Source organism: Mandrillus leucophaeus, unplaced genomic scaffold (genome assembly GCF_000951045.1).
Source record: "Mandrillus leucophaeus isolate KB7577 unplaced genomic scaffold, Mleu.le_1.0 Scaffold265, whole genome shotgun sequence".
Taxonomy (NCBI): Eukaryota; Metazoa; Chordata; class Mammalia; order Primates; family Cercopithecidae; genus Mandrillus; species Mandrillus leucophaeus.
Genome location: NW_012102754.1, coordinates 2,486,500 through 2,494,025, shown reverse-complemented (window position 1 = coordinate 2,494,025; position 7,526 = coordinate 2,486,500). Strand labels below are relative to the sequence as shown.

General features: G+C 39.7%; 1 pseudogene; it reads right to left on the bottom strand.

Moving 5' to 3' along the window:
• Positions 1-707: 707 nt before the first annotated feature.
• Positions 708-980, bottom strand: LOC105542657 (annotated as a pseudogene).
• Positions 981-7,526: the final 6,546 nt, after the last annotated feature.

The window sequence follows — 7,526 nt, the reverse complement described above, 5'->3', positions numbered from 1 at the left end:
AAACTCCCTCCTTCAATTGACTACCAAAAATCCAGAAGCCACTATAAAACCCAATGAAGTCTTCATCTGATGCTCTGAACAGGGAAAGTTTAGAGTGAGGGTTGACATTTCACATTTAGCATGTTGTTTAACAACTTTTCACAAGCCGACCCTGACTTTCAGGAAGTGAAATGAAAATGGCAGAATTTGTCTGAAAATCCACAATCTAGAAATGGAACCACTGTTCTCTTGACAGATGCCATCTCAGTGGCATCACTGGAAAGTCCAGATTGCCTGAGACACTGGTAACCAATGACTGGGGATCAGGTCCCAACAGATGTCTGGGCTTCAGGGAGTTAATTCTATGCTGAAGGATGGAAAGGGAGAAGGGGACATAAAAAAATTTTGTTTCTAAATACCACAAGGCTTTTGTGCCAAGGTGACCATCTGTGTCAAAGTCAGGGAATCCCTCCTCCTGGGAGCCAAGAGGAAGTCTTTCAAAACTAGAAGGGAAAGGTGTTTTCCCCACATCAATCCAGCTTCGGGGACATTCTATTAGTGACATATGCCCCTTCCCCCTAAAACAACAATGAAGTGTTCCGTGTGCTAATGGCATAGCTTTAAAAAAAAAGTAAAACAAAATTCTGCATTTTTATAAAACGTGATAAAAATATCATTTCAAGCTGTGCAGTCACCAAAAGTACACAGTTATCAAAAATGCACACACTTCACTTGGCCTCTCCAGCACCTTCAGCTTTCTGTGCCCCGTCTGTTTTGGCATCTCCATTTTCTGCAGGGTTATTCCCCTCCTTGCCAGCATCAGCTTTTCCCTTTTTCCCTTTGGGTACCTTCTCTCCCTTCTTTGCAGGGGCCTTTTTAGGCTTGGGCTCTGGCTTTGGAGGAGCAGGTTTAGCAGACAACCTCACAGATCTTCTCTGTGGTTCCTCCTTCACCTTGGCTTTATCTCCTTTAGCATCCCCTTCAGTCTTTCTATTGGGCATGGTGGTGGTGGCGACGGTGGTGGGATGTAGGCACTGGGTGCGGGATGCAGCAGCACACTTGCTTTCATTGTCTGGGAATCATTCTCGCCTCTTCTTCTGAAGATGCTCTCTTTCTTTGGTGAGATTCTTCCCTTTAGCTCTTCTGTTCTGTGCCTTAGATGGCATTGCTATTCTGTGGCTAAAGTCTCATAGGGTATAACATCCACCCTCATCACTTGGTAAGATGACCAACTCATCCCAGTTTATCCAGGACTTTCCTGGTTTTAACAATAAAAAAGCTTGTCTCCCAGGGAATCCCTCTGTTCTAGACAAGCCAAGATGGTACTATGATTTGAATATATATCTTCTGTCCAAAGTTTACATTGAAATTTAATGTGGAAATAATCGAGAGGTAAGGCCTTTAAGAGGTGATTGGACCTAAAGGTCTCTTCCCTCTTGAATGGATTAACCCATTCATGGATTACTGAATTAGTAAGTTACCATCGGAGTGGGGCTGGTGGCTCTATAAGATGAGGAAGAGAGAACTAATCTAGCACATTCATCCCCCTCACCATGAGATGCCCTGCACAGCCCCAGGGCTCTTCAGACAGTCCCCACCAGCAAGGTTTTCACCACTTGTTTTCCCTTGACCTTGAACTGTCCAGGCTCCAGGGCTGGAAGAAATATTTTTTCTTATAAATTACCTAGTTTCTGGTATTACGTTATAAGCAACAGACAATGTAGTAAGACAGAAAATTGATAGCAAGAAGTGGGGTTGTTGCTGATAACAAATATCTGAAAATGTGGAAGTGGTTTTGGAACTAAGTAATGAGCAGAGGCTGGAAGAATTTGCAGGAGCAGGCTAGAAAAAGCCTAGATTCTTGTGAGGGCTTAGAAGACAAGACGACTAGGGAAAGTCTGGACCTCCTCAGGGATTGGTTAAGTGGTCCTGACCAGAATGCTGATAGAAATATGGACAGTAAAGGTCATTCTTATGAGGTTTCAGAAGAACTGAGAAACAAGGTATTAGAAACTGGTGTAAAGGCCATCTTTATTATAAACTAGCAAAGAACTTGTGGGCTTTGTGTTCATGACCTAGGGCTTTATGGAATGCAGAACTTAAGAGCAATTCATTAGAATGTCTGTGGAAGAAATATCTAAGCAGCAAAGCATTCAGGTTGCTGGCTGGTTGCTTTTAACCCCTCAAATTAAACTGTGAGAAGGAAAAAAATGACTTAAAGATGGAATTTATAATCAAAAGCAAACAAAATGGAAAGATGTGGAAAACTCTCAGCCTGGCCATGTGAAGAGTAAAAAAGTGTTTGGGCGAGAAAACCAAGGGTGTGGCCCAGCAACTTTTTGCTAAGGTGATTAGTACAGAGAGAAGAGATCATCAAAAGAATGGAAGAAGGACTTCAAAGGCATTTCAGAGATTTTCAAGGCTGCCCCTATCATCACAGGCCCAGCAACCTAGGAGGGCACAGTGGTCTGGGGGGTCAGACCCAAGAGTGCCCTCCACAGACTTGCCTCTCAGGATCCCCTTGGGTCTCTGTTCCCCACACTCCAGCACAGTGCTCCTCAGCTACCCCGGTGGTGGCTCAAAGTGTCCCCACTGTTCTGGAAGGTACAAGTTATAAACCTTGGTGGCATCCACATGGTGTTGATTCTGCAGGTCCATAGAATGCAAAAACTATGGAGATATGGCACCTTTCACCTAGATTTCAAAGACTGTTGCTGAAAGCCCGGGAGGCCAGGCAGAGACTTGTCACAGGGACATAGTTACTGCAGAGATCCCCGACTAGAACAATGCCTAGTGGAGATGTGGGGTGGGAGCTGTCAAAGAGCATCACCACTAGGGCACTACTTAGTGGAGCTGTGGGGGCCGGACCATCACTGATACCGCAGAACTGTGGAGTCATCGGTAGCATACAACACCTGCCTGGGAAAGTTTCAGGCACAAAACTCCAACCCATATGAGCAGCCACATAGGCTACACCCAGCAAAGCCATGGGGATGTGGCTGCTAAGGCCTGTGGGGGGACCATATCAGCGCCCTCTAGACTTCCACACTCATAGATAAGAGACTAGATCAGGGAGAAGACCATTCAGGGTGATGATCTCATTTAACTGGACTCCTTGGTGAGCTTGGCTTTGGAGTTCTCTCTTTATACATGTGCGCCTGAGGAGGGAAAGATGGATGGGGGAGAGGCCAAAACTGGGCATTTCTCCATCTAAATGCTTATGGATTCAAGGACCTTGAGAGGCAGACCAGGCCTCTGCTGCATATGTAACCATAGAATATGGGCATCTAGGACCCAAATAGCTCCTGAACAAGGAAGGAGATCCAAGAGATATTCAGGTAATGTTTACAACCCACAGAGAGTGCCCAATTTCTGGTTTCTAAGCCATATGGGACTTCCCAGGAGGGGCCAGTGTAAAGTAGTCAGCAAGCCTTGAACAAGTCACAACTGACTTGGAAACAGTCCTGATTGGTCTGCCCCGATTTCTTGTCCCAAACCTTTCTAGGACGTTTTCCAGTTGCCTCTGATCTTCCTTGGGTTGATTAGTAAGTCATTTCCTGAGTGATTCACATGCCACTTTCAGTCTCCTTCTCAGTCAGTGCCCAGACTCTTCACTGGGTAGGTTTTAAAAATAATAATAAACTTTCGAAGAGCAGTTTTAAGTTCACAGCAAAATTGAACAGGACGTACAGAGGGTTCCCATATACTTCTGTCCCCACACATGCACAGCCTCCCCCACTATCAATATCCTGCACCACAGTGGTACATTTGTTACAATTGATGAATATACCCTTACACCTCATTATCTCCCGAAGTCTATAGTTTTCATTAGCATTCACTGTTGGTGTTGTACATTCTATAGGTTTGAACAAACATACAATCACATGGATCCACAATTGTAGTACCATATGGAATAGTTTCACTGTCCTAAAAATCCTCTACATTTTGCCTGTTCATCCCTTCCTCCCCTCTAACACCTGGCAACCACTCATCTCTTTACTGTCTCCATGGTTGCCTTTTCCAGAATGTCATATAGTTGGAGTCATACAATATGTAGACTTTTCAGGTTGGCTTCTTTCACTAGTGATAATGCATTTAAATTTCCTCCATGTCTTTTCATGGCTTGATAGCTCATTTCTTTTTAACACTTAATAATATTCCATTGTTCAGATGTACCACAGTTTATTGATCCAGTCACCTACTGAAGGACATCTTGGTTGCTTCTAAGTTTTGGTAATTATTAGTAAAGCTGCTGTAAACATCTATTTGTAAGTTTTTTTGTGGACATAAGTTTTCAACTCTTTTGGGTATATACCAAGGAGCATGATTAATGGATTCTATGATAAGAGCATGTTTAGTTTTGTAAGAATCTATCAAACTGTCTTCCAAAGTAGCTGTCCCATTTTGCATTCCCATCAGCAATGAATGAGAGTTCCTGTTGCTCCACATCTTCACCAGCATCTGGTTCTGTAGGTATTTTAGATTTTGGCCGTTCTAATAGATGCATAGTGACATTTCACTGTTGTTTTAATTTGCAATTCCCTAGTGACATGATATTGAACATATTTTCATATGCTTACTTGCCATCTGTATGTCTTCTTTGGTTAGATGTCTGTTCAGGACTTTGGCCCATATTTTAATTGGGTTGTTCACTTTCTTTATTTATGTTTTAAGAGTTCTTTGTTTTATGTAACAGTCCTTTATCAGATGTGTCTTTTGCAGATGTTTTCTCCCAGTCTATGATTCATCTTTTGATCCTCTTGATATTGTATTATACAACGTAGAAGTTTTTAATTTTAATGAAGTCCAGCTTTTTAATTCTTTCTTTCACACATCATTCCTTTGTTGCTGTATCTAAAAGGTCATTGCCAAACCAATGATCACCTAAATTTTCTCCTATGTTATCTTCTCAGGGTTTTGTAGTTTTTATTTTTACATTTAGGTCCATGATTCATTTTGAGTTAATATGTGTGAATAGTACAAGGTCTGTTTTTAGATTCTTTTCTTTTCTTTTCTTTTTTTTTGCATGGAAATGTCCCATTATTCCAACACCATTTGTTGAAAAAACTATCTTTTCTTCATTGCATTTGCCCCTTTGTCAAATATTAGTTGACTATTTATCTAGGTATATTTATGGGCTATCTATTTTGTTCCATTGATCTATTGTTTCATCGGTACCACACTGTCTTTATTACCATACCTTTATAGTAAGTCTTCGAGTAGTGTCAGTACTCCAATTTTGTTGTTCTTCAGGATTACATTAGATATTCTGGGTCTTTTGCTTTTCCACATAAACTTTAGAATTACTTTGTCAATATTCACATAACTTGCTGGGATTTTAATTGGAATTGCATTGAATGTATAGATCAAGTTAGGAAGGGCTGACAATAACAATAGAGAGTCCTCCTATTCATGAACCTAGACTATCTCTCTACTTATTTTGTTCTTTGATTTATTTCAACAGAATTTTAAAGTTTTTCTTATATAGATTTTGCACATGTTTTGTTAGATTTGTACCTAAGAATTTCATTTTAGGGAGTGTTAATATAAATGGTAATGTGTTTTTATTTCAAATTCCATTTGTTCATTGATGGTATGTAGAAAAGTAATTGACTTCTGTTTATTAACCATGTATCCTGCAACCTTGTTTCAGTGGCTTATTAGGTACAGGAGTTTTCTTGTTGATTCTTTTGGATTTTCTGCATAGATTATTATGTCATCTATAAACAAAGACAGTTTTATTTTTTTTCTCCCAATCTGTATATATTTTATTTCTTTTTCTTGTCTGATTGCTTTAGTTAAGGCTTCCAGTACAATGTTGGAAAGCAGTGGAGAGAGGGGATATCCTTGCCTTGCTTCTCATCTTAGCAGGAAAGCTTTGAGTTTGTCACCATTAAGCATGCTATCTAGCTGTAAGGTTTTTAAACAGATATTCCCTATTAAGTTGAGGAAGTTCCCCTTTTATTCCTAGTTTCCTGAGAGTTTTTATAATAAAAGGGTATTTTATTTTGTCAAATGCTTTTTCTGCATCTATTGATATAATCACCTAATTTTTTTCTTTTAGCCTGTTGATGTAATGGATTACATTAATTGATTTTCAAATGTTGAATCAGCCTTACATACCTGGAATAAATCCCACTTGGTTGTGTTGTCTTATTCTTCTTTTTATACATTGTTAGATTTGATTTGCTAATTTTTTTGAGAATGTTTGCATCTATGTTTCAAAGAGATATTGGTCTATACTTTTCTTGTAATAGCTTTGTCTGGCTTTAGTATTAGGGTAATGCTGGCCTCACAAAATGAGTTAGAAAGTATTCCCTCTGCTTCTATCTTTTGGAAGAGATTGTTGTGATGGTTAATACTGAGTGTCAACTTGATTGAATTGAAAGATGAAAGTATTGATCCTGGGTGTGTCTGTGAGGGTGTTGCCAAAGGAGATTAACATTTGAGTCAGTGAACTGGGGAAGGCAGACCCACCCTTAATCTGGTGGGTACAATCTAATCAGCTGCCAGTGAATATAAAGCAGGCAGAAAAACATGAAAGGCAAGACTGGCATAGCCTCCCAGCCTACATCTTTCTCCCAAGCCGGATGATTCCAGTCTTCAAACATTGGACCCCAAGTTCTTCAGTTCTGAGACTCGGACTGGTTTCCCTTGCTGCTCAAGCTTGCAGCCTATTGTGGGACCTTGTGATCATGTAAGTAATCAGTTAATAAACCCCCCTTTGGAATACTACTCGGCATTCTCAGCAACTTGGAATAACAGAATTAGAGACCATTATTCTAAGTGAAGTAACTCAGGAATGGAAAACCAGACATCATATGTTCTCTCACAGGTGTGAGCTAAGCTATGAGGATGCAAATGCATAAGAATAATGCAATGGACTTTGGGGACTTGGGGGAAAGAATGAGAGGGGGTGAGGGAAAAAAGACTACACATTGGGTACAGTGTACACAGTTTGGGTGATGGATGCACCAAAATCTCAGAAACCATCACCAAAGAACTTATTAATATAACCAAATACCACCTGTTTCTTAAAAACCTATGGAAAAAATAAATAATAAAAACATGTTAAAAGATGAATAGCAAACTGGAAAAAAGTCTAAATGAACACTGACTATAAAAACTATTGTAAAACATTAAAAAAGAAGTCCTTCGAGCACGGCTTCTGCTGCAATCCACAAATTTTGATGTTTATATTTTCATTTAGTTTAAAATATTTAAAAATTTTTGATATCTCTTTTTTGGCCTCTGTTTTATTTAAAAGTATGTTGTTTAATCTCCAAGTATTTTGGGATTTTCTAGTTATCTTTCTGTTATTGATTTCTAGTTTAATTCCATTGTGGTCTGAGAACAGACATTGTATAAATGCTATTCTTTTAACCTTGTTAAGGTGTGTTTTATGGCCCAGAGTGTGGTCTATCTTCGTGAACTTTCCATGTAAACTTGAGAAGAATGTGTACGCTGCTGTTGTTGGAGGAAGTAGTCTATAAATGTCAATTATATCCAGTTGATTGATAGTGCTGTTGAGTATACTCAACTGTCTT